General features: G+C 37.3%; 1 protein-coding gene and 1 pseudogene across 9 annotated transcripts in view; one reads left to right on the top strand and one right to left on the bottom strand.

Moving 5' to 3' along the window:
* Window positions 1-27737, bottom strand: part of Grm5 (glutamate metabotropic receptor 5) — a 477051-nt gene that overhangs the window by 365702 nt on the left and 83612 nt on the right. The gene's annotated exons all lie outside the window — the stretch shown is intronic.
* On the top strand, window positions 44-2127 carry LOC110328814 (annotated as a pseudogene).

Genomic DNA, 27737 nt, shown 5'->3' with positions numbered 1-27737 from the left:
TCAAGTTGTGATAACCCTTGGTTGCCCCTGTGATAACCACAAAATGAGCAGCATCGTAGAGGTTGTGTCTCCAACAGAATCTATACTGTAGCTCTTTATAGAAACAACTAATTTACGCTACAACAATAATTAATGATATTGCTGTCCATGAATATTTCTTGGATTGTAATGAACAAAGCAGAAAGAAAAAATATACTGTTAATTTTATTATGCCATTTCTAACATTTATACAGTACCTAACATGTATAGCATAATTCTCTTATTTGTGAAAAAGTCCTGAAAGCCAATCACTTTATGAGCCAAGATATCAATTAGATCACTGTTTATGTGACGATGTAGAAACAGTTTACACACCCAACAATGCAAAAAGTACTCAGAATACTTCAAGACATTACAATCCAGAAATGGAGGGCACACCTGTGATGCAGATCTTGAGGCTGAAAGACAGTTTCTGACCTGGATCTTGACATGAAGATCTTGAGGCATAGTGACCATGAAGATCTTAGGCCCAGGCAAGGTAGTACATACATTTAATTTCAGGAGACTGAGGCAAACTGATCTCTGAGTTCAAGGTAAGCCTGGAACAAATCAAGTTTTTAGATCCAGGAGTGGTGGTACATACCTTTATTCTGAGCCACACCTTCTGCTGGAGGCCTACTTATGGATATTGTAAGAATAAAGATTCACTCTTCTTCAACTGCTTGCACTTACTTGCCAGCATATCTATTGGAATCTATTTCTATAAAAGACCAACTTAAACGACTGACCTCATGGGACTGAGCAACTACTAGATCCTAGGACTTCCTATTCACAGCTGCCCATTGCTGTATTAGTTGGACTGGTTCAGATGATGAAGAAGAAGGAAAGAAAGTGCCTCTACCCCCAGAAACACCCATACCTCCACTTCTGCCTCCAACTCCAAATCAAGTCATTTTGTGAAAGGACTAAGATCCCAATGCTTATCAACCCCTTCCTCCAGCTCCTGCTCTTGATCAGTATCTTATATCCCCCATCACTGGGGAGAAGATTCCTACCAGCAAAATGCAAGAACACATGCACATTGGGATTCTTGAACCTTGCTGGCTGTAGTAGTGGGATCTCTCCATTTGAGAAAAACATACATAGTGATTATGAAGTTTATGCACCAGGTCTGGATATTGAGAGCAGCTTAAAACAGTTGGTTGTGTGATGTCCTGACATCTTTGGGGTAGAAGAGTCAGGCTTTGGTAGGAAGATTGGTGAAGAGGAGATCCAGAAGCTGGAGGAAAAGGTGACTAGGGATGGCTAGTCAGGCAGCATGGTCAGGACCCATTAGCCTTCCCAGGCCAACAACACCCTCCAGGAGCAGATTAAGGCCATCCATAAGGCCAAGGGTCTGGTACTAGAAGATGACACTAAGGAAAGATTGGCCCTAGCTAGCCCAATGAAATCCCTCAGCAGACACTGCCTCCATCTTCAGCCGCCAATATCCTCTGCTCAGCATATCCTATCACATCTCTGACCCAGCCACATGCTATAACACCTCCAGTCCTTACCACTGTTGTATCTTCAGTACCTGTCATGACTCAGCCACCTATGGCATCTGTGATCCAGCTTCCCCCAGACTCAGTGATCACGCCTATGCCACCCATCATCCACAAACCCATGATCAACCTGGTACCTATGCCTCCTGTAGTATCTCACATTTCAGCACCCTGCTCACCTACCATGATTGAGCCAACACCCTTTGTTCCTGCCCCACCTCTGGCTCTAGTCCCAGTCCCAGCTCCAATGCCTCCTGTAAACCACCTATCTCCTATGGATGATGAGCTATCATGCAAGAAACTAAAGACCTAGGACAGCCTCCTGACTGAGGAAGAATTCCTGCACAAGAATGAGGGTTCAGTATCCATCAAAATGTAGGTACCCAATATGCAGGATCAGAATGGAAGCTGAATGAGCAGGGGCTGGCCTTTACTCTCTCATTCACAGACCAGGTCTCTGTCATCAAAGTGCCTTCGGGGGAAGCAGAAACTACAGTATGAAGGCATCTTCATCAAGGATTCCAACTCCCTGGCTTACTTCAAAATGGCTAGTGGTACTGTCATCCGCTTGGCACTCAAGGAGAGAGGTAGCAGGAAGAAGTAGCAAGAGAAACCTGCAATTGGATTTCTGCCATTGTACCTCTTTGCACCACTGATTCTAAGAGTTTTCCTGAGACTTCAGGCAGAGACTATGCATTTGTTTCCCTCTAAGTCAGTCTGTGAAATGAATTTTTTGTCTTGATTCTGGATTGGAGGTCATTCAAGGAAGCCCGCTAGGAATTGAATACCCCAAACTGTCCCACAGGACAGTTTCATGATGTCAAGTGATGCTTTGCTGATAGAATATGGTTACTACCATTCATCATTTTCTATCATGCTTTTGTCTTTTAGAAGCCTCTTGAGGCCAGACATGGTACATGCATGCTTATCATCTTGGGAATTGGGAGGTGCAGGCAAAGAAAAATAAATCATGATCTCAAAATAAATCAAAATTTGTTAGTTCTAAGGGAGATAAATACACACTAAATACATGATAAATACATGAGATGATACTAAATTAGACTCATCAATATTCTTTCTCGATAACTAGCTGGCAGAACAAGTGACCAAAGTGTCAGGAAGTGAAGGGAAGACCTTATGAACATGTGTGACCATCTTGACCTAATTTCATTTTTATGGAAAATGTATTAAAAATGTCCAATACATAGTGTTCTCAAATGTACCACAATGGGTCATACTGTGAGATTCAGCAGTGTATCAACTTACAAAACTAAAAGTCATACTAAATGGATCATCAGATCATAATGTAATTTACTTAGAAACGAAAACAAAAAAAACCTGGGAAAGTCTGAAACATTTGAAAATTAAATAATACACAAATAATAATGATATAAATAATCCAGAAATAAGAAAGGAAATCTCAAGAAATAAAACTGAATGGTTTGAAAATATTGACATGACATTCCTTCCAGGCTGTTGCCCCATCAGGACCAGATGAGTTGCCTATGATACCTGCCCACATCCTACAGGCTTCATGCCTCCCAGGATGTTCACAGTAACCAAAGACACAGGTGAGAATCTCACCCATATTCCACCAAAAGCTAGAACACCCACAGAGCCCAGCTGACCTACCCCTGCTCCAAAGCTCCACCTTCCTTTCAATCTGCTTCCCCCTGCCCCCAGGCCATTTCATCTAGCCCTGTACTCTCCCACACACTACAGTCTATCTTCCTCCCAGGAGGTCTACAGTAACCAGGAACACAGAAGACCTGCTCTAACCAGAGACATAGGTGAGAATCCTAATCAGAGACAGCACTGACTACATAAAAAGAGACCAGTTCTAACCAACATCACAGAGTTCTACATACCTCCAAGGAAACTAGCTCCAGTCAGAGACCCCCAGGCCAGTTCATATCAGAAATAAGGAGATGGTGAGAGGCAAGCACAAGATCATAAGCAACAGAACACAATGCACTTTGGCACCAAAGGATCCCAGTTCTTATATAGCAAGCTCTGGGTACCCTAACACACCTAAAAATCAAGCTAATGACCTAAAATCCCATCTCATGAAGATGATAGAGTCCTTTAAGGAGGATATAAAGAAATCCCTTAAAGAAATACAGGAAAACACATGCAAACAGGTAGAAGCACATAAAGAAGAAGAAGAAGAAGAAGAAGAAGAAGAAGAAGAAGAAGAAGAAGAAGAAGAAGAAGAAGAAGAAGAAGAAGAAGAAACAACAACATAAACATTTACAGGGAAATACAATCAAGCAGGAGAAAGAATTGAACAGAACTGTCCAAGAACTAAAAATGGAAATGGAAACATTAAAGAAAACAGAAATGGAGGCAAATATGGAGAAGGACAACTTAGGGAAAAGATCAGGAGCTACAGATACAAGCATAGAAGCAGCACTAACAGAATTCAAGCGATAGAAGAGAGAACCTCAGGCCTAGAACATAACATAGAACATATTATGACATCAGTCAAAGAAAATGCAAAGTGTGAAAAGCTCCTAACTCAAAATATCCAGGAAACTTAGGACACAATGAAAAGTTCAAACCTAAGAATAATAGGAATAGAAGAAGTTGAAGAATTCCAGCTCAAAGGTCTAGAAATAATCTTCAACAAAATCATAGAAGAAAACTTCTCTAATGTAGAGAGATGACCAAAAATGTGCAAGAAACTTACAGAATACTGAACAGACTGGAACAGAAAAGAAAGTCCTCTCATCACATAATAATCAAAACACAAAATGGACAAAACAAAGAAAGAATATTAAAAGTTGTAAAGGAAAAAGGCCAAGTAACATATAAAGGCAGACCCATCAAAATACACCAGACTTATCAACAGAGACCAGAAAAAGCAGATCCTGAACAGATGTCATCCAGATCCTAATAGAACACAAATGCCAGCCAAGGACATTATATACAGCAAAACTCTCAGTCACCAAAATGGAGAAACCAAGATATTCCATGAAAAAACAACATTTAAACAATAGTTTTCTACTAATCCAGCCCTCCAGAGGATACTGGAAGGAAATCTCCAAGAAAAGGAGTGTAACTACCCACAAGAAAACACAAGAAATTAAACATTTCAAGAAAAAAAAACAACAAAAGAAGAGAATTATACCCACATGATACCACCTACAGCCATAATAATAGAAACTAACAATCATCCATTTTTAATATCTCTCAACATTGATGGACTCATTTCCTCAAGAAAGACACAAGCTACCAGACTGGATACATAAGAGGATTCAGCATTTTGCTGCATACAAGAAACACAATTCAGTGGCAAAGATAGACATTTCTTCAGTGTAAAGGCTGGATATAAAATTAACTCAAACAAATCAGTAGCCTTCCTTTATACAAATAATAAACACACTAAAAAAGAAATTAGGGAAACAAAACCCTTTACATAATAGCCACAAATATCTTCTGGTAACGCTTACCAATCAAGTGAAAGATCTCTATGATAAGAACTTCAAATCCCTGAAAAAAGAAATCAAAGAAGACCTCAGGAGATGGAAAGACCTCCCATGCTCATGGATTAATGCAGTGAAAATGGACATCTTGCTAAAAGCAACTTAAAGATTGAACACAAACTCCATCAAAACCCCACCACAATTCTTTACAAACACGGAAAGAGAAATTCTCAACTTCATATGGAAAAATAAAAACCAGGGAGAGCCAAAACAATTTTCAACAATAAAAGATCTTCTGGGAGAATCACCATCCCAGACTTCAAGCTGTATTACAAAGCAATAATAATAAAATCCATATTCCACTGGCACAGAGACAGACAGGTTGATCAATGCAATAGAATCTAAGAACCAGAGTTAAACACACACAACTATGGACACTTGATCTATGACAAAAAAGCCAAAAACATACAGTGGAAAAAAGAAAGCATCTTCAATGAATGGTGCTGGTCTAACTGGTGGTCTGTATGTAGGAGAATGAAAATAGGTCTACATATATCATCCTGCACAAATCTCAAGTCGAAATGGAACAAGGACCTCAACCATTAAACCAGATATACTGAATCTATTAGAAGAGAAAGTGCATAATAGCCTTAAACTCACTGGCATAGTGAGAAATTTCCTGAACAGAGCACACTTGGCTCAGGCTCTAAGATCAAAAATTGATAAAAGGGACCTCATGAAACTGAAAGGCTTCTGTAAGCCAAAAATCACAGTTAATAGGACAAATTATCTATCTACAGTTTGGGGAAAAAAACTTCACTAACCCTATATCTGATAGAGGGCTAGTATCCAAAACCTATGAAAAACTCAAGAAGTGAACCTCCAAAAACCCAACAAAACAAAACATTTTAAAAAGGAGGTACATAGCTAAAGAAAGAATTCACAGCCAGAGACCTGGGAGGTAAGAGACTCTCAAGTCTCAATGGGGTGACCTTAGCTCAAATGCCCAACACTGGGGAGAGGAAACTTTAAGAGTCTACCCCTAGTAGATAGACAAGGCCTCAAATGCTTCAAATGGAGGGACTGGGTTACCAATCCAAAATCAACATTTCTGACCCAGAATTGTTCCCATCTAAAAGAACTGCAGGGACAAAAATGGAGAAGAGACAGAAGAAAAAGTAATCTAATGACCAGCACAAATTGGAATCCATTTCATAGGGGGTGAGAGGGCATCAAGGCCAGACACTATTACTTATTCCATTATTTGCTTACATACAAGAGCCTATTATGGCTGTCATCTTAGAGGCTCTACCAGCAACTGACTAAGAGAGATGCAGATACTTACACTCAACCAATGGGCAGAAGCAGGGGAAACCTATGGTTGAATTAGGGAAAGGATTGAAGAAGCTGAAGGGGAGGGTGACCCCATAAGAAAACCAGCAGGCTCAACTAACCCAGACCCCAGAGAGTTCCCAGAAACTGAGCCACCATCAAGGAGCACACATGGGCAGTTAAAGGTTCCTGGCACATATATAGCAGAGGCCTGCTTTGTCTGGTCTTACTGGGAGAAGATTTCTTAATCCTCAAGAGATTTGAGGCCTCAGGGAAAGGGAAGAGCTGGTGGGGAGATCACCCTCTTGCAGACAAGGGGGAGGAGGAGTGGGATGAGGAACTGTGGAGGGGAGACTGGCAGAGGGGCAATGACTGGAGTGTAAATAATAAAATAATCTAAGAAAAAGAATCATAAAAATATTTAAAAATTAAAAAAATAAAATATTGACCTAGTGAATTTTATGAGACTTAATTAAATAAGGGCTTAAATTTAAAATTATAGCATCAAGTGCTTAGTTGGTAAAGAATGATGAACCTTACATCATTGCCCCAAATTCTAGCTTAAAAGTAAGCAATAGAATAAACAAATCCAAGGCAAATGAAAGTTATAAGCTGAAATAATCTAAAACACAAACCAGAAACAGAAAAGCAATAGAAAAATAGCTGAATGTTTTGAAAGATAATTCATAAAAATCTCATCATACTGGCAATCAAAATTAAGATAATCTTTCTATATTTTTATAAACCTTGAAATGATAATGGAAACCTAATCATTATCTAGTATTCTTTGAATTAAATTAATAAAAAATTTCCTCATTGCAATATCACTTTTGCCTCAGTGTCTCATTTAGGGTTTATTTGGGGTCATTTGATCATGAAAACTACAGCTGGCCTTGATGGAAGTGAGCCTTCATTGTCCAGGGTTCATGAGATTAGGGCTCATGAAGTAACAACATTAGATTTCAAGGGCTCACTTTGGATGCATATTAAATATAGCCAAGATGGAGGAGGCAATTTACACATGATGTCTGAGTGAACAAGGAACAAACTGGGGTAGACAATCTGTCTTTTAATATAGAGTGCTATGTTAACAATAAAAATCAAAATAAGACAGACTCCTGTAATTTTAGCCATGTTTATAACTATCTACAGAAAAAATGCATTTTTTTTTTACAGTCTCTTGAAGCTAACTATGGCCAGCCAGTTAGGTCAAACAAGACAATATCTGATATGAAGAATGCAATGTCATATAATTTGTTAGGTAAACCAGCCATTATACAAAAGACTGATCTAAGTGTTTCCATTAGAAGGCCTTTTATGAATAAATTTGTTACACAGTGACTGGACATCTGAGGCATTCTGTTTCTTGATAGTCACAAACTATCAAAACATTGAATAAAAATTGTATAATGTGAATAGTCCTATATTTATTAAAGATCAGTAACCCATGCATACCCATCCAACCTTTAGAGAAAGAATTATAACAATATTAGTCAAAATACTAAAAGACTCTGTCAATGTGTACAACGTAAGGAGTGAATGATGAGAGAGTGGGCCACCTATCTGAGGCCAGACTAAAGTGGAGTGCAGCTGCAATGAGCTATATGACTAGATTATGTGGCATAAATAGTGGGAGCAGGTGAAGCAAGAACCTAAAAGTAAACAAACAAACAAACAAACAAACAAACCTGAAGATTGACAAAAGTGCATAAGAAAAATCTGTCGTTGAGATTTGAATTTGAACAAGAAGCTGTCAATAGAGATGAAGGGAGAGAGATGGTGAGTGTGGTGGGAGTGCTATTGAGTGTGTAGGGAAGTAGTTAGAATCTGAAAGGAGTTGGAGGAAAGGAAAGAGTTTGATCAAAATCTGTTGTCTGAAAGAGCTTAAATATATGTAGAAGGAAGAGCATAATATAGATTTGCATGGCTGTGCTGAAAAGGTTAAGAGACACTTATGAAACAGAAAAGATTTAAGAAAACAGCAGGGCATTTTATATCATCTCATTTTCTTGAAATGTTCAGAACAGTCCATCCCACAGAAATGATAAGTAAATTAGTGGTTTCCAAGGACCACGGAGAGTGCATGTTAATGGGCTAAAGGTTTCCTTTGGAGTGACAGAAATGTTCTGAGGTTGCTGGTAGAGACTGCAAACTTTGTGGGTATTATGAAACAGTAAGATTAGATTCCTTAAATGAAATTCCATCATCACTGTGGAAATCATGCCTTAGGGAAAGGGGGCAATCCTAGAACTATGATAGCTGTATAGTCTTAATTGGAGGCTAGAGAACTGAAATGGCTCACTGGCCATGAAGCAAGATGAAAGAAAAGAGGGTGAGACAAGGCATTTCAGCCATTTAACTCTTGTTCCTGCCCATTAGGATCCTGGGAGATAATCTAAAACATTTATACTTATTTTTTTGATGATTTTCAGCCTCAATTGTATATTTTTCTGGCTGGTAAAATGTTATTGTATAGTCACTCTGAATCTGAAACACTGTCAGTGCTTAGAGAATACCACTTTCAAAGTTGAAGCTGAAACCTCTGCAGATATTGTTAAGTGCTAAGTAAACATTATACAGAGCTCATCAGGCCTCAGGAGCTTTTCCAGTCCCTAAATTAAGATCTAAATTCAACCAATCTTAATTCTATGATCAAACAAATATCTTGTATTAGCAATCTCTCTACCAAATTCCTATTCAACCATTCTCAAATTCCTATGAATGAAAAGCTCCTGTGTATTATTAAAATATACAGCCAGAGGATAAAATAAGTTTTAAGTCCTATTTACCAAAAAGATGATATACAGAATTGATAACAATACCTTAGTCCAAACTTGGATGTTCATGCATTTCTACATGATAAATTATTGGTTTACATGTAACAGTACAGTGACCATGACATAATCCTATGAAGTAATATGGTTCTTGTTAGTTCATCATAATACTAAGAAAGAAATCCAGCACAGCAAATACAGCTGTGTCTATCCTTCCATTCATGGTGACTATAGAGTCTGAACTATAGTCATATCAGTAAGCTTTATTATTCATAAATACATTGTCAACTTTTCTTGTTCTGTGTTCTCATGCATGCTGTTATCTTCTGAGGGCAGCACACACTTATTTACTGGGTTTTCTAAATAATGATTTCTAAGTTTCAAATAGTGCTATGACCTTGGTAAACGATGCCTGAAATTTTTCTGTGATTACTATGAGTTGTTGATCATCCTCAGTGTGTATGTAATAGCCTGTATATAAGCATTACATTGATATTTAATTGTCAGAGAGATATTAGTTTAAAAGACATATTACTAATGGTTAATTAAATTGGTTCCTATAACATATAGATCACACAGTCACTATAGCATGTGTCTCCTAGGATCCATGCAGAAAGAAGCTTCTTGGACACATTTCCCCATAGGTATCAACATCCTTAGATGTTTAAACTCCTTATATAAGACTGTATAGTGATTTTATATCATTTGCACTAACTCATACGTATTATTATATGTAAGTTAGGAACTGTCAAATACAATGTAAATAATACATGAATCAAAGTACTTACTGAATTTCTAATAAAAATAAAACCAGTACTACACTTTCAGTGCAGATAATTTCTGTCTACTATTTTGACAAGTTGTTGTTGGTGGACTCTAAGGGAGAAAAGCTCATCAATAAAAAAGACCAACGGTATAGTGAATCAGACAGTGCTACCAATATTTGCATCCCTGTGCCTCACATATAACTAAAGAATGTTTGTTTCTTTCATTTTCTTGGCATTAGCTTCCACTAGTTCTTCAACCAACAGAAGAGGTAAGGCATGCATTTTTGTTTAAAATGGTGGGAGTTAGAAAGCTGGATCAGCAGGTAAAGGCTTGTAGCTAAGCTAGAAAACCTAAAGTCAATTTCAATGGTACGCATAATAGAAAGAATCACCTCCTGCAAGTTCTTTTCTGACCTTCACATTTACATTTTGACATGAAATTGTGCACACGCATGCATGTGCATACACACACACACACACACACACACACACAGAGAGAGAGAGAGAGAGAGAGAGAGAGAGAGAGAGAGAGAGAGAGAGAGAGAGAGAGAGAACCACACTAAATAAATGTAATAAAAATTAAATAAAAATTGGTTCAGAAATGAAGTTTAGCACTTTAGCTTGATTTCTAGTACCTGCATAGAAACTTTGAAGCTGATTTGTGACTAATCAGCTTGTTAAGAACAGTAGGTTAAAACAAATTAGACTAGTTGAGTAGCCAAGATTTGGACTTGTATCTGTTGAGGTCAGTATACAACACTTAAGGGGTCATTTTGAGTTACCGCACTTATGGGGTTAACATTGGATATTTGGAAGCAACATTTCTGACTGGTCCATCTTCTCTTATCACTAAATGCTTAGCTTGTAGCTGATGCACACAATATACAAAGCCCATGGCAGTGGCATTAGAAGACCAGTCTCAATCTAATAGTCTAGTGCTTGTTGATAGGGTTCTAAGGCTAAAATTTCAAAATGGATTTTTTTTCTACATGCTTCTTCGTGAAATTTTCTTTTCTCTCATCTTATTACTTTCCTTTATTTGAATTTTCACACCACATACCAGTGTATATAGAAGAAACTATGGATCTCAAATTTATGCTTAAGAGTTTGATGGCATAAGAAGGTAATGAACCAGCAAGAAAGTTTATTGAAGAACTCAAAATATATTTCATATTGCATTACTCATATATGACATGACTTAAGATCATGGGAAGACTTTGCTGAATGTAATTAAAATGTCATTATGAGCAACACTCCAGGAAGATACAGACGTGTAAAATATAGAATTAAACAGGTGAACACAGGCACGTGTATTTGTCCTCCCACATTTTTGAAAAGGCACACATACAATGAATGATACATGAGTCATTGTGAGGATAGAGTGCCCAAATGGTTGATTTTCAATATTGAGAGCTAGGTCTCCATGAACAGAAATGGCTGAGTCTGTCCTGAGACAGAAGAAAATACAAGACTATCAGGGCATGCTGAACTGTGGGAGCACTTGGGGACCATATAAAACAGATTCAGAGCCCATCTTGAAGCAGATCTTCTAGACAAAATCTGGTGAATTTTAAATGGTTAGTAAGGATTTTTCTTCTAAGTAAAATAGGAATTCCTGAAACATCACTAATATAAAAGTATTGAAATGGATACTCAGACAATCTTGGGGAAAGAGTGTGCTTCCATGGAGGCTAATAAAACTGAAGCAAATGATAGGATTAGATGATCCCACTTGAAAATCATTATGGGAATGACTGATTCCAGCAAAGTTCAGCAAAGACTGATGAAAAAATCTAGTGTTAACATCATAATCAAGTAAATTCCCATTAGATACATATTATTTATTAGCTAATGAATAGCATAACTATTGTTTTCTTATGGGAAAAATTGACTTGTTATCAATCAGATGCTAAATGTTAAAATTCATAATGGTATTAGTGAACCTCCTGCCTCTTCTGAGGCAATGCTCTTAAGAGAGCACAGCATCACCTCCTTGGTTCTGCAAGTCTTAGTTACCACATGTGTGAAATGTGGTTAACATTGTGACAATGTACTTTGGTTCTGGTAAGAATGAAATGTGGTAAGCAGAGCACGCCTCACTTTCATTTGAAGAGAATTACATTTAGTCTTCAGACATCAGTTTGCATAAATACTCACGCTGAAACTAACACAGAGCTGTTTGTGAAATTGCTTATTTGTTGTGTTGGTTCCACCTATTTGAGTAGTTAATTTGGTAAATTTAATGATGCTTTAAGTGAAATGATTCTAGTTAATGATTATTGATTTGAACCTCAAGAAGAGGGAAACAAAATTGATTCTGAGGCAATTACAACCTAAAATACATATATTGAGTGGATGCAAATGTGGACTGATTAAAGATAATTACTAAATAAATATGATATAAAATTAGACCCAGGTTAGGGAGAGGCAAATTATTGCTGTGAGAGTAATTAAAGTAAAAATGGAGATGACTGACCAAAGAGTAAATGGGTTTGCCTGTCAGATGTTTTCTTTAACTATTGGAGGCAAATGTTCGTGATGGCATTATAGGAACCTGAAGCTGGATGCTGTTGTGATATTTTTCCTTTGAGAAAGAAGTTATAATAGATTTCCAATGTTCTTAATGTTTGAAATTGTAATTTCATTGCATCTATAATTCTCTCCTATTTATGTTTATCTTCTGTGTAATCATATATTTAATATAAAATTATTTTCTCAATTATGATCTAATGACATGTTTCCATCAAGGGATTTGTCTTTCAGGTTGTGTTGTTGAAGAGCTGAGAGTATATTATTGGGAATTAGGTGAGAATTTTAGGCATAACTTTTCCATTTGTGGACTATGTAACATGGAAAACTTGAAATAGTAGGGAAAACTACAGTTCAATCCTTATTGTTTTGGTAATTGACTTCCCTTAGAGTGATGAGAAGAAAAGGAAAACTCTGGTAGAGGGTGCAGGCAATGCTTTCTTTGGGCTAAGCAGGTGCATCACTGTGTGACTAACTCATAAAACCTTATTTTTTTTAATATTTCTTTTTGTGGTGGGGTAGTTAAAGACATGGTCTTGTAGAGCTACTTTAACCTAGCAACATTGCTTCTCTGATGTCTTTTCTATGTCTCTCTGATCCAGCTGGAATTCAGACACCCCCTTAGTACACACACTTAAACCCAAACAATGAAGGTAAAGTTAGTTTGAAGAAGGAAACACCCATGTTCAAAACTGATGTCTAATTGAGTGGCTGACAAAGGGACAAACAGATTTGATAGAATAGGATATGCCCAACTCTCATGAGGAGAGGGAAGCAGTGCAGAGAGAGGAAAGAGGCAATTTTACTGAAAGAGCTGTTCAGAGACAGGTTGCAGAGAAAGACAACAAGCTAGACACAGGTGAAGACAGAATCATCCATAGAATGAGAAGAAGCTAGATTAGAATAAATTGTCAGAGCGACTCCATCAGGGGCTTCGAGAGAAACCAGATTGAATCCATCATCTTAGAGAGGAGCTTGAGGTAGAACAGAACCAGCAAGCCAGACTTCAGAAAGAACTACAAATTGTGAGTTTATTCAATAGTGAGTCTAGAGGCTGAAACCATTGTAGATTAGACTATATGGAGAACTGAAGCTTCCGAGACTAAATATAGGTTAGCAGATGGAGGCAGTAAGCCTCTGAGATGACAATAGGAGAATAGGAGAATACAAGTTACATTTACAGGATCTCTCTTAGTAGCCCCTGACACATTCTCTTTAGACCAGGCTGGCCTCAAACTCAAAGAACTACTTGACTCTGCCTTCCAAGTGCTGAACTAAATGTTTGTGCTTCTCTGTCAGGCCAAAGGAGTAACCTAGGGAACTTTCCTTTCCTGCTCTTGTTCTTCAGTTTTTACATCTATTACTATCTAAAAGAAACCAATCAAAATTTTAGTGTCTTATTGACTGAAGGTAATAATGATGCATAACAAAGACTTGACAGATCAAATGATGAAATCAAAATTTAGGTCACAGTACAGATCACTTCAAACCCCTTTCAGCACATTTGTTCTACAGTGGACATTAGAATTTCTTTTGAAATTTAAAAGATTAGACTTCCTCAGTCTAAATGGCTCTATTGTAAACAATGATCCAAATTCTCAATTAATTCTAGAAGAGCAGAGTCTGAAACTCAGTACTTAACTAATAGATTTGCTTTTCAATGTACCTGAGAAGTATGACTGAACTGTGGACCTCAGTTTCATAACACTAAATACAGATAGTCGACTTTGCTGAACTGCATTCACATACCTATACCTTGTTACTCTCTTCTGGAAAATAGAGCATGTATTTTAACATACACAAAGTTGAAATAATACATCTCAATCTTAGCCTTGGTTAGTTCTTTTCAAGGTGTTTCTCTATACTTGATGAATGATCCAAATAAAGGTATAAGCACTTGATTAATTAATATACCATCTTCAACTCACAGACAATTATTATACAAACAGTGAAAACTAAACAGCATACCTTTAAGACACTGAATAAATTGCCAAGAAAATCCCAACATATTGCCAGAGTATGGATGTGAAAGCCCACTCCTGAGCCAGGTCAAATCTGGAGTGGTCACAGATGAATGGGTTAGGGAGAAAGGGAAATACTCACCTATAGATTTCAGGATACTTTATTCTGTTAAAATTTAGAGGGGCTTTTAGGCAGTCTAATTGTCTACTTTAATTTTCTTAGATGAAACTTAATAATTTGGATGCTGTGCTGGCTAATTTTGTGTGTCAACTTGACACAAGCTAGAGTTATTGCAGAGAAGGGAGTCTTTCTTGAGGAAAAGGTTCCATTGTGGGTGGTACCATCCCTGGGCTGGTAGTCTTGGGTTTTATAAGCAAGCAAACTGAGTGAGCCAGGGAAACCAGGCCGTAAGTAACTTGCCTCCATGCCCTCTGTATCAGCGTCTGCTTCCTGCCCTGCTTGAGTTCCGGCCCTGACTTCCTTTAGTGATGAATAGCAGTGTGAAAAGTGTCAGTGAATAAACCCTTTTCTCCCGAACTTTCCTCTTGGTCATTATGTTTTGTGCAGGAATAGAAACCCTGATTTAGACAGATGCATGCCACACTAAAATAATTTCTTTCCATAATTAATCACTCTTACATCTACAGGGATCTGGGTAGTTTGTAACTAAATAGACTTCTCTAAATCTCCCACTCTTTGGGACAAAATACACCAAAAAACCCCTAAAAACCCAAAACATCATTTTAATGTCATCAAAAAACTTTGAGCAGACAGATGTTACAGCAGTGGCCTCAGAGGAAGTGGAATAGAGCCATGAAGAGAGAGCAGCTAAGGAGGGCAAATGAAGCCAGGATCTTAACACTTATTTTCACTCACCCTCTCAAAGGAAAAAAAATGTTTTTCGAGACAGGGCTTCTCTGAGTAGCCCTGGCTGTCCTGGAACTCACTCTGTAGACCAGGCTGGCCTCGAACTCAGAAATCCGCCTGACTCTGCCTCCCAACTGCTGGGATTAAAGGTGTGCGCCACCATGCCTGGTTCTCAAAGGAATTTTAAGTGTGTGGAATGATCAACAGGTATAAACAAAATTAGGAGACCCCTTGAGGGCTTTATTAGTGAATGAAGCCTTCCATCACCTAAATCTAAGGCAGAATACAGGAGCCCTCTGACTACCTATAGAATCAGAGTCACTGCACCCAAAGAAATGTCACTCAATAAATGAGATACGGGCTTCCAGCATTAGCTTCTGTTTTATAAACAGCAACACCAGTTATCATCTACAGCATGTGTTAGCCCTTTGTATTCAGATCACAAATGCATTCATGGTTTAAATTTACCCATGATGAACTTTACAGTATTAATCTTTCATGGAACAAATTAAAGTTTTTAAAATAGTAGGTTTTGAAAGGAAAGCCACTGGATCTGTAATGCCATAGGGTGGACTGCTCAATATAAAGAAGAGCAAGAAGAATCCAAATAAGCACTAGCATTTAAAAGTTGCCTCCCAATCACTCAGAACTACAGTTCACAGAGCAATGTGGATTTGTCAATCAGTCCTTTAAGCGCCTATAAGCAGGAACTTTAAAATGCCATGCGTGTTCCAGCCTTAACTATAGTCAAGTCAAAGTCTTTATAAATCTTTATTTTTTGAGAATGACATACTCATATATATGTTTTGGTCAGATCCATCTCCATTCACTTCCCTCCTTCTCCTCCCCTCCCTCTCTCCACTTTTCCCTCCCAATTTCATAAGTTCTTTGTTTTAGCTCACTGAGTTCACTTGACGCTACTAGTCTGTGCATGGGTGTGTGGACAAACACTAGGGTTTGTTTTTAATTGGAAAATTAGGAAGCTACATGTACTTTGTTGTAATTATGTTCAAGTGTAATATATTTTAAAATAAAATAAAATGTAACATTATGTCTGTAAAATTCATCTCATAAGAGGAAGCCGAGATAATACAGCAATTTTAAGTGCTGTTGGGTGATAGATCTGTCACTGGTCCAAATTCCAGGAAGGCAATTACATGGAGGGCAATTCCTTGGCTTTTCTGTAAAACAACATTTCAAAGAAAACTTTTCTTCTTGGTTATTATGATTATTATAGAGAACAAAGGAAATGAGCCATGGCATACAGTGATCGATCACAGAAACTTAGAATGTGAGGGAAAGAGGAGCGAGAGTTCCAGAGACCATCCTCAGATGCCAGTGGTATTCTGGACTACGTCACAACCTAGATCTGAAAACACAAAACAAGCAAATGAAGGTAAAGTAATGAAATAAAATTTAAATTTTAAATTTAAAAGTTAAAAGCAATCATACACGAAAGTTATCTGACCTGTGGTGAGCACTCAATAAACGACATAGTATACCTTCACTGTTGCTGTTTCTAGTATTGCCAACAGACAAAAATTTCAAAGAAATGAATTTCTTTCAATATGAACAGCATTATACCTGTATTGTATCTAAATCAATATTGAAAATGTCTAACATGATACAGCTAGGATCAGAGTTAATTGATCACACCATAAAGGTTGTCCTCCAGCATTTCTAGGTGTATCTAAATTCTTGACATTGCAACGCAACATTGTCATCTATAATTCCATACAGAGTTGAGACATCAAGTTTTACATAAAAAGACAATAAGTATCTCATAATGTTTTCATTCACCATGTTGTTTTGGGTCACATTCATAACTATCCCTGGCCATGTTTTACTCTTGATGGACCAATGATTGGACCTTCCTGAACATAAAGTGATACCTCACATGAACCAGAAAATCTTGGGGAAATGCTTCACAAAAACACAGTAAGAAAAATGCTAGTAGCACTTACAGATGAGTTAAGGCTCAGTATCAGGGTCAGGTATTCTAAACTGAAATCTGAACTCTTAACAACTATGTTATCCAAATGTAGATTTACAGTGTATTGCACATCTCAATATCTGCTGGCAAATCTGTTTTGATTCTGTCTGAGTTTTCTACTCCTCATTTTGGCATCTTAAGTGAAACAGTATTATGAGAATTTATTAAGCATGTTGCCAAAATCCAGAAATATTGGGCTTAAAGATTTTCAGAACTTTGCATTTCTAAGCATCTAAGTTATAAAAAGACAAGAGCTTTACTTACTTTTTAATCCTGTTTCTTTTTTATGGTTCTAGTTTACAAAAACATGTTTTTACATTCTTGTTGAACTGTGTTTTAGTCTTATAAACTATGATCTCTCTTATTTATTGTTTTCCATTCATATAGAATTATAAAAATTCTCCCTCTCTTTTTTTTTTCACTCCAGCAATACTGTCTAAACCCCTCTGTATGCACCCTAAATTTTCATTAGATAGCCTCTGCCTCGGTAAAATTTCATGAGGTCTCATCTCTAGACAACTAAGTATAGTAACCATTGCCTGCTCAGAGAAGGAGAACTAGCTCCTCCCCAGAATGAGCCCTGGTATTTTTGTCAAATGAAGAGTGGTCAGCTGTAAATATACAATTTCAAATCTCCATTTTTCTCAACTACATTTTTTTCTAAAATAGAAAGGAGATAATCTGAATATTAGTCTTCAAAGTCCTTGTATCTCTAGCTAGTATATATAGATGACAGGATTATAACAACAGTTTATTTAAACATATAGTTTCTGTTTTACATTATTTGAAAATTTTATATGTGAATAATGTGTTTGGGTCACATCTATCCCCATTCCCTTCCTTTTAATTCATCACCAGTCTCACTGATATTTTACTCCCAATATCATGTGATCTTTTTCCTTTAACCCACACTACAAAAGTTGCCTCTATGTACATGTCTACATACCAATCTACTGGAGTGTATGTGGCTTTTTGTGGATGACATTCTGTAGACTCTGACTCACTTCCTATTGTTGCCACCAATTGTCTGTTGTCTTCAGCTAGATGTAGGACTTCATGAGCATCTTCATCCAGGCTGGGATTTGGGCTGTTTTGATGTTTCTGTTTGTAAGTGTACACGCACTGATACCGATGGAAGCAGAGGCCAGAACAAAGCACTGATGTTCTTGAAGTAGAGCTTCAGATATTTTGTGCCAGACATAGATCATGTGCACTAAACTGCAGCCCTCTGCAGTAGCAGCAAGTGTTCTCACCAACCAAGCCATCTCTCTAGCCTCACAAACACACTTAAAAGTGCAAGTACTGAACACACAAATTGAAATAAAACCAAACAAGTAACAGGTGTATGTGAACTTTACCTGCAGTGAATGAATCTATTAGTTTATAGCACTGTGTTCCCAATGTTAAATACAAAGACAATGCTTAGTAAATGTTTGTGGAGTGTGGCATTCAGAGAAGCTTTTTTATTACATGAGTTACAAGCATCCTTAAATCTCAAGTTTAAAGCATGTCTTTTAGAGGTAACACTAAATCCTTTAAGACCCACAGCTGAAAACTGCTTCCACCAAAGGTGTTTTTGAAGCATATAAAAGTAATTAAGCATGGTTATCCCTTTTCCTTTATGCTTAATGTATTTTCACTAAATTAACCTATTTAGAATGTTTTAATTTTCTAATTGAGTGAACAAATACAATTTCTAGCAGAGTTAGATTCCAGAAATAAATTTTTAATAATATATTCATTTGGGAAGAATAAAAGAACCTTTGTATAAATGAAAGAACATTTTAAAATGGATTTGAGAATTTCATCTCACATGTTTTCAACATATAAGTGTGTTAAATATCTGAGAATTCTGAATAGCTAGACTTTATCTGGCTAAAGGTGTCAATTATTTATTAAGCTACATTCAGGATGTAAAAATTTTAATCTCAAAGGTGTTATGATCTTACTCCCAGTTAGGAAGTTCTGAGTGTCTAAAGTAAAGGTCTGTTTTTAGTAACCTAGTGGGTATGTGCATGCTCCGTAGCTATGTAGCCATTTTATCTGAGGTTAACATATTTGTTTGTCTTATTATGGAAGGAGAAGACACTTCCTATGGAAGGGAATATTCCATTTGAAGGCAGATGCATATACACAGCTTTTCCTCAGAACTGTAAGGCTCTAAGTGTCAACTGAAGGAGTGTATTTAACTTGAACATGTTCCAGTGAAGAGGCAAAGAGAAGGCAAATTTCTCTTGCACATCAAGCTCCATCTACAACTTTGGCAATCATCTCAGAGACATCATTCTAAATCTTCAGCATTTTTTCAGTTAATCATTAGTTGAATCACCTATGTGTCTGGCACTGTTTACAAACATTCGCATCTTTGCTTGAAGTAGATAACAGGGAATCAGGCTTCCTCACAAGCTGTCTGGCTGAATATAGAATATGAGCAAGTTCTAGGCATCTGCTATGTAAAAAATGAACTACAGGTAACAATGGTGTATTATATGACAAATAATTTGCTGGTAGGAAGTATCTCATGTTCAGCATCCCTATCACTACATGATGAGGATAATACATAAGAAAGAAGGATGTAAGTTTTAGGTGTGAGGAATATGCTATGGCACAGTATGTTAAAAGGTTGCAAGGGTGCATTCTCATCTATAGCCAAGCTTATGAAGGTATATGGTTAGGTACGTTGTTTAATATGTATGATGGTTAGTACTGATTGTTGGCTTGAGTGGATCGAGGACTCACCTAGGTGTCATGTTTCTGAACATATTTGTCAAGGCATATCTAGGCTGGATCAATTAAGGTGGAAAGACCTACTCTAAATGTAGCTGCTACCATTTCATGGATGGAGTCCCAGACCACCTAAAAAGGAAAAGAGCAGGTTGAACCCTAGCATTTATCATCTCTGCTTCCTGAATACAGAAACACAGGAATGATGAGGCGACTAAATGGTTAATGCTTATTCAGTGTAACCTGCTGTCATCCCATGCCTTCTACTCCATGATGAACTGCATATTCAAATTGTGAGCCAAACTGTACCCTTTCTTTTTTAGGCTGCATGTTTTATGTATTTTGTCCCAGAAACATACAAGAAAAGTTACTCACATAATATGTTAAACATTAGGAAAAATATTCAAAATAGTATACAATCTGGGCATTGAAACGGATGAGCTACTAACATTCTGAAGGCCTCATAGGAGCCGTTATTATGTAAAGGACTCTATGTTGCATGCCAATGATTCCTGTCTCTGAAAAGGACTGATATAACCAGTTTATTGAAGATAGACCAGTAACAGGGATGGTAGGAAGTCTGCTAAATCATGCACTCATTGAGTGAAAGAAATGACAATAAAATCAAGATTCATGACTTCAGTTCACATTCAATATTACAAAACGTTCCCCGTGTGAGAGAAGACGAGAGCACCACAAGAGGCCTTGGCATCCTTTACTAAGCTCCCATCTTTCTTAAAGCAACCAAACCTTCATAAAACACACCTCACAAACACGATTCATTCTTTGTCAGCTCATTCAGGCTAATGAATGATTTTCAATGGGGCTAAAAAGCACAGAGCTGTTTCATTCCCATGGAGCAGCTTTGTCTTTTAAAGAGCACACTCTTGTGCTTTCTAGGATCGATTCTCACTGTCATATTCCAGGACACCTAGAGGATTCATTAATCTTTTAATTCCAGAAAAGACAATAAGTATTTTTATTGTGCTTGTTGTTATTTTGTTGTGTTTTGTTTTGTTTTTTGAGACCCTACACCAACCATTTGTAGGAGTAATAGCCATACATTTTTCTTTCTTTCTTTCTTTCTTTCTTTCTTTCTTTCTTTCTTTCTTTCTTTCTTTCTTTCTTTCTTTCTTTCTTTCTTTTTTTCTTTCCCTTCAAATGCATTTCCAAACAGATATTTTAAAAAATTATTAAGATACTGAGAGAAAGGCCATCCAGAGACTGCCCCTCCTTGGCATCCATCACATAGACACCAAACTCTGGAAACTATTGCTGATGCCAAGAACTGCTTGCAGACAGGAGCCTAGTAGGGCTGTCCTCTCAGAGACTCTGCCAGTACCTGACTAAGACAGATGCCCACAGTCATAACCAACCATTGGACTGAGCCTGGGGACCCCAGTGGAAGAGATAAAGAAGGACTGAATGAGCTGAAGGGGATTGCAACCCCATAGGAAGAACAACAATATCAACTAAGTGGACCTCTCAAAGCACCCAGGGACAATACCACCAACCAAAGAGTATACATGGGTGGATCCATAGCTCCAGCTAAGTAAGTAGCAGAGGACTGCTTTATCTGGACTCAATGGGAGGGGAGGCACTTGGTCCTATGGAGGCCTTTTTCCTCCCACAGCAAAGGGGGATGGTAGAGGGGTGAGGTGAGAGTGGGTGGGTGAGGGAGTACCCTCTTAGAGGCAAAGGGGAGGGAGGGGGTTTTGCAGAGAGGAGACTAGGAATGGGGACAGCATTTGAAATGTAATTAAATAAAATAATCAATAAAAAGAAAAAGGGTTATTAACCTAGTTTGTAAAGTAAACTCCTTTTAAGAGTTGGGTGATCAATGCTGCTCCTCTTTAATGACCCATCAGTTTATACAAATTCAAGGTGTTCCTTCTTAAACCCAGGGGCTTTTGGCTCTGCCTCACTTTGCCATCCGGCTGACCGAGTTTGTATTCCCTTTCTTCATGCTTGGGTCTGATGCTTGTGTTCTTCTTTCTGCTGATCTTTTCAAAGCTACTGACAGAAGCATTTCAGGCATTGTTTTTTGTTTGTTTGTTTGTTTGTTTGTTTTATAAGAGGAGTCCTACTTAGCAGTTGAGTTTAGATGGAAATCAGTGAGCTAGACTGAGCAGAGACATGAAGGATAAACAAGCTTGAAACATTTTCTGCAGCTGCTTCTTTGGAGATGGGACATTTCATCTGGAGAAGTAAAAAGTGGGGGCATCAAATACAATTTCATTGATACATAGCTACAAAAACTTCAAAATCTGTGTGCTAAGACATTTGGGAGATTCTGGATCCATGGTGACAGGGACATGAGTGAAGTGAAGGTAAGTGTACCCAGCATTTTGGATTCTGTTGAAACCTCAGCCACTCTCAATTCAAGTGGTTAAAACAATGATTCAGATTCATTTAAACACATCATTAGTAACAAGCAGAATATGTTAAGAAAATTTTTTAATGTGATCATCAGGAATCTTGCTGGGTTTGTTTTCTAAGTGTTAAACAGGGAGAAAAACTTTTAAGTAAGTGATTATTTGATGCAAATACTCAAAAATTCTGACAGTTTCAGCAAGGTTCCATCACAAAGAAAATCTTTAGTTTGGTGGTTCATTTAGTAGTATTGAATTAATGTTTCTCTTTGTTTCAGCCAATGCAATGTAACAATCTAAAATGGCATGTACTATGAGGAGGAATTAAAGAAGCCTTTTAAATATCTTCCTAACTTACCATATACTTAAAATATTCCTAAGATTAAAAAAATCAACTTTATATATATAGTTCCATCTTGTTCATCCTCCATTTTATTTGAGAAATAATCCAGAAAGTTCAATTAATTCAGTGTTATGGTAAGAGAGCTTCTCCCAGTCTAACTTTTACTGGCATGAACAGTATTTTGTTGTCTTTAATATCAAAAACAAACAAAAATTAAAATGCAGTATGCAGCTATTAAAAATGATGAATTCATGAAGTTCTTAGGTAATGGGTGGAACTAGAAAATATCATCCTGAATGAGGTAACCCAATCACAAAAGAACACACATGGTATGCACTCACTGATAAGTGGATATTAGCCCAGAAGTTTGGAATACCCAGGATACAATTCATGAACCACATGAAGCTCAAGAATAAGGAAGACCACAGTGTGGATACTTCCATCCTTCTTAGAAGGGGGATCAAAATAGCCATGGGAGGAAATACAGAGACAAAGTTTGGAGCAGAAACTGAAGGAAAGACCATCTAGTGACTTTCCCACCTGGGGATCTATCCCACATACAGTCATCAAACCCAGACACTATTGTGGATGCCAACAAGTGCATATAGCTGTCTCCTGAGAGGCTCTGCCAGTGCCTGACAAATACAGAAGTGAATTCTCACAGCCATCCACTGGACTGAGCACAGGGTCCCCAATAGAGGAACTAAAGAAAGGACCCAAGGAGCTGAAGTGGTTTGCAGCTCCATAGGAGGAAAAACAATATGAACCAACCAGTATCCCCAGAGCTCCCAGGGACTAAACCACAAACCAGAGAGTATACATGAAGGGACCCAAGTCTCCAGCTGCATATATACCAGAGGATTGCCTTGTGAGACATAAATGAGAAGAGAGGGCCTTGGTCTTGTGAAGGCTAGATGCCCCAGTATAGGGGAATTCCAGGACAAGCAAGCAGGAGTGGGTGGGTTAGTGAGCAGAAGGGGAAGGGGATAGGGAGATTTTCAGAGGGGAAATGAGGAAAGGGGATAAAATTCGAAATGTAAATAAAGAAAATATCTAATAAAAAAGGAAAAAAGAAAGAAAAATTATATAAAAGAAGAAAAGTAAGTAAATAAAATATCCAAGAAAAAAGAAAGAAAAAAATAACATTTAAATTTATATTTTATATTTATGCTCTAAAGAGACAAGCTTTGAATTGATTAATCATAAACTTTTCTTTCTCATAGCCATAAATTTGATATTTTATATTCTTCTATACAGAAAGAAAACTTTTTCATAACCTTGGTTGTTTTAATACTTTATTCAATTATCACCTAAATTTTCATTGTACATGGTTCAGGCAAACACAATGAATTTAAATAAACAAAAGTGTGCATATATACTAAAATCAACATGTGAAGACAGAGTACAATGGTGCTGGGATGATCTCATAAGTGAAAGAAGCAAAAAAGAAACTTCAGAAATAAAATAGGGCTCCACAAACATATCTAGCACATTGTTGAACTATATACATGCAATTCATAATAATAAATACAGTCTTTCTACATTGATATCAATCTAGATGTGTATCAGTGAGCATGAAAAGGAACCTCAGAATCCTTCCCCTAAATACCAAAGAACATTTGGAAGAAGGAGTAGAAAGAGTGCAAGGAAGACATCTGGACATGGTAGGGGCCATTGCTCTAATAATTTGACAGCATCTGTGGTTTCCTATCCCTGACTTGCAAAAGATCAAATCACTCAAATTCTAGCATGGATTACAGAGTTCTCATGAAGCCCATTTCAATTTAAGTATTACTGTGGAGAAGAAAATAAGTTTTCTTCATGAGCATCGCTGCTAATACGTTGACCGTGCTTCACTGGATGGCCTCACACAAATAATGGAGACATTAATTGGACTCAGCAAGGAAGAACGAGAAGGAGAAAGAGGAGGAATTAACAAAGGAGAAGAAGGAAGTAGAGGAGTAATGAAATTGAGAGGGGTAAGGGGAGATTTTTCTGGGGACAGCGTGGAGGAACCCAGTAGAGGCAGTTATAGGCTGAATACATTTTAGTCACATATAGAATTCTCAAAGAATAAACAAAAATTGTAAATATGTTAAAATGAATTGTAAATATATTGAAAATGGACTTCAATAGGAACAATACACACACGCATAACATTAAATAAATAGCTTATAGAACTATAAAATGTTTGCAGAGGAAAAAAAACAAACAAAGTTTTCAGTATATAAAGGAAGACAAAATGTGTCTGAACCACAAAACCCACATAAACCAAAGAAAATGTATAATTGAACATTGTCAACCTTTGAAGTGATTATCAATGAAATTCCATATAAAAATGTAAAAAGACAATCTTTAGATGGGAAGATAATATTTGTAACAGTGTTCTAATGAGAAACTAATATCCGGAATCAACAGGAAAACCGTACTATGGAAAATGTTGATATGAAATATACAGTGGATATGAAACATTTACTGAAAAGAATATGTACGTGCATGTGAGCACATTGTCTACATTGATTAAAACATACAGGGATATTTACAAAGACATTTACTATCTTTTTCTACCAGAAATTTAGTTTAAAACCATGAGTTATCATACTGTAACTATCAGAACGTCTAAGATGAAAAAATGGCACCAACAATCTATACTGTGCTAAAAGTAGTGTGTAATGGTTCACTCAATCTGAAATAGGTCTTGAGAGATTCTTTAAATATATTTGTGTGTGTACATGCATATATATTATACAAATATTTGTATATATTCCTAATAGGTATTTCGGTTATATGTAAAATATGAACTTCTGCAATAGTTTTTATTCCCCCAAAAGAAAGCATAGTTATCATTAAAAGTATTTCTGAAATATTTATAGCAGATTTATTCACCAACACCTGAAACAAGTGCCCTAAATGTACATCTACCTCCTAGAGAACTACTCAGTAATAAAAAAGAAATACAGCATTTAGGCCGGGCATGGTGTCACATGCCTTTAATCCCAGCACTCAGGAGGCAGAGGCAGGCAGATTTCTAATTTCGATGCCAGCCTAGTCTACAGAGTGAGTTCCAGGACAGTCAGGACTACAGAGAGAAAGCCTGTCTCAAAAAAACAAAATAAATAAATAAATAAATAAATAAATAAATAAATAAAATAAAATAAAATAAAATACAGCATTCTAGATAAAAGCCTAGATAATTATGATGAATTAAAAAGTTGTTATATTGTTCCCCATTCTAAGAAGGAGCGAAGTATCTGCTCACAGTCTTCTATTGGATGGAACACAGGGCCCCTAATGAAGGATCTAGAGAAAGAACTCAAGGAGCTAAAGGGGTCTGCAACCCTATAGGAACAACAATATGAACTAGCCAGTACCCATCAGAACCATGTCTGTAGTTGCATATGTAGCAGAAGATGGCCTAGTCGGCCATTATTGGGAGGAAAGGGCTTGGTCTTGCGAAGATCATATGCCCCAGTACAGGGGAATGCCAGGGTCAGGAAGCGGGAGTGGGTGGGTTGGAAAGCAGGGCAGAGGGGAAGGTATAGGGGGCTTTGGGGATAGCATTTGGAATGTAAAGGAAGTTTGTTTATGCAGTGGATTACATTGATGGATTTCCNTATATTAAACCATCCCTGCATCCCAGGGATAAAGCCTACATGGTCATGATGGATGATTATTTTGATGTGTTCTTGGAATCGGTTTGCAAGGATTTTATCGAGTATTTTTGCATCAAAATTCATAAGGGAAATTGGTCTGAAGTTCTCTTTCTTTGTTGGATCTTTGTGTGGTTTAGGTATCAGAGTAATTGTGGCTTCATAGAATGAATTGGGTAGAGTACCTTCTGTTTCTATTTTGTGGAATACTTTGAGGAGAGTTGGAATTAGGTCTTCTTTGAAAGTCTGATAGAATTCTGCACTAAACCCATCTGGTCCTGGGCTTTTTTTGGTTGGGAGACTATTGATGACTGCTTCTATTTCTTTAGTGGAAATGGGACTGTTTAGATCGTTAATCTGATCCTGATTTAACTTTGGTACCTGGTATCTGTCTAGCAATTTTTCCATTCAAAGACGAAACCCACATGATCATCTCATTAGACGTGGAGAAATCATTTGACAAAATCCAACACCCCTTCGTGATAAAAGTCTTGGAACGACTAGGAATTCAAGGCCCCTATCTAAACATAATAAAAGCAATCTACAGCAAACTAGTAGCCAACATTAAAGTAAATGGAGAGAAACTCGAAGCAATCCCACTAAAATCAGGGACTAGACAAGGCTGCCCACTTCCTACCTATTCAATATAGTACTTGAAGTCCTAGCCAGAGCAATCCCACAACAAAAGAAGATCAAGGGGATACAAATTGGTAAGGAAGAAGTCAAAATATCATTATTTGCAGATGATATGATGGTAAGTGACCCTAAAATGTCCACCAGAGAACTCCTAAACCTGATAAGCAGCTTCAGTGCTGTAGCTGGATATAAAATTAACTCAAACAAATCAGTGGCCTTCCTCTACACGAAGGACAGATTGGATGAGAAGGAAATTAGGGAAACAACACCCTTAACAATAGTCACAAATAATATAAATTACCTTGGTCTGACTCTAACTAAGGAAGTGAAAGATCTGTATGATAAGAATTTCAAATCCCTAAAGAAATAAATTGAAGAAGATCTCAGAAGATGGAAAGATCTCCCATGATCATGAATTGGCAGGACTAACACAGTCAAAATGGCCATCCTGCCGAAAGCAATCTACAGATTCAATGCAATCCCCATCAAAATTCCAACCCAATTCTTCATGGAGTTAGAAAGGGAGATTTGCAAATTCATCTGGAATAATAAAAAACCTAGGATAGCAAAAACCATTCTCAATAATAAAAGAACCTCTGGTGGAATCACCATGCCTGACATAAAGCTGTACTACAGAGCAATTGTGATAAAAATTGCATGGTACTGGTATAGCAACAGACATGTAGATCAATGGAATAGAATTGAAGATCCAGAAACGAATCCACACACCTATGGTCACTTTATTTTTGACAAGGGAGCTAAAACCATCCAGTGGAAAAAAGACAGCATTTTCAACAAATGGTGCTGGCACAAGTGGCAGCTATCATGTAGAAGAATGAG

The sequence above is a fragment of the Mus pahari genome, chromosome 1 (genome assembly GCF_900095145.1).
Source record: "Mus pahari chromosome 1, PAHARI_EIJ_v1.1, whole genome shotgun sequence".
NCBI classification, from domain to species: Eukaryota; Metazoa; Chordata; class Mammalia; order Rodentia; family Muridae; genus Mus; species Mus pahari.
The sequence above is the reverse complement of the archived record's forward strand: the minus strand, read 5'-3'. Positions and strand labels throughout refer to the sequence as shown.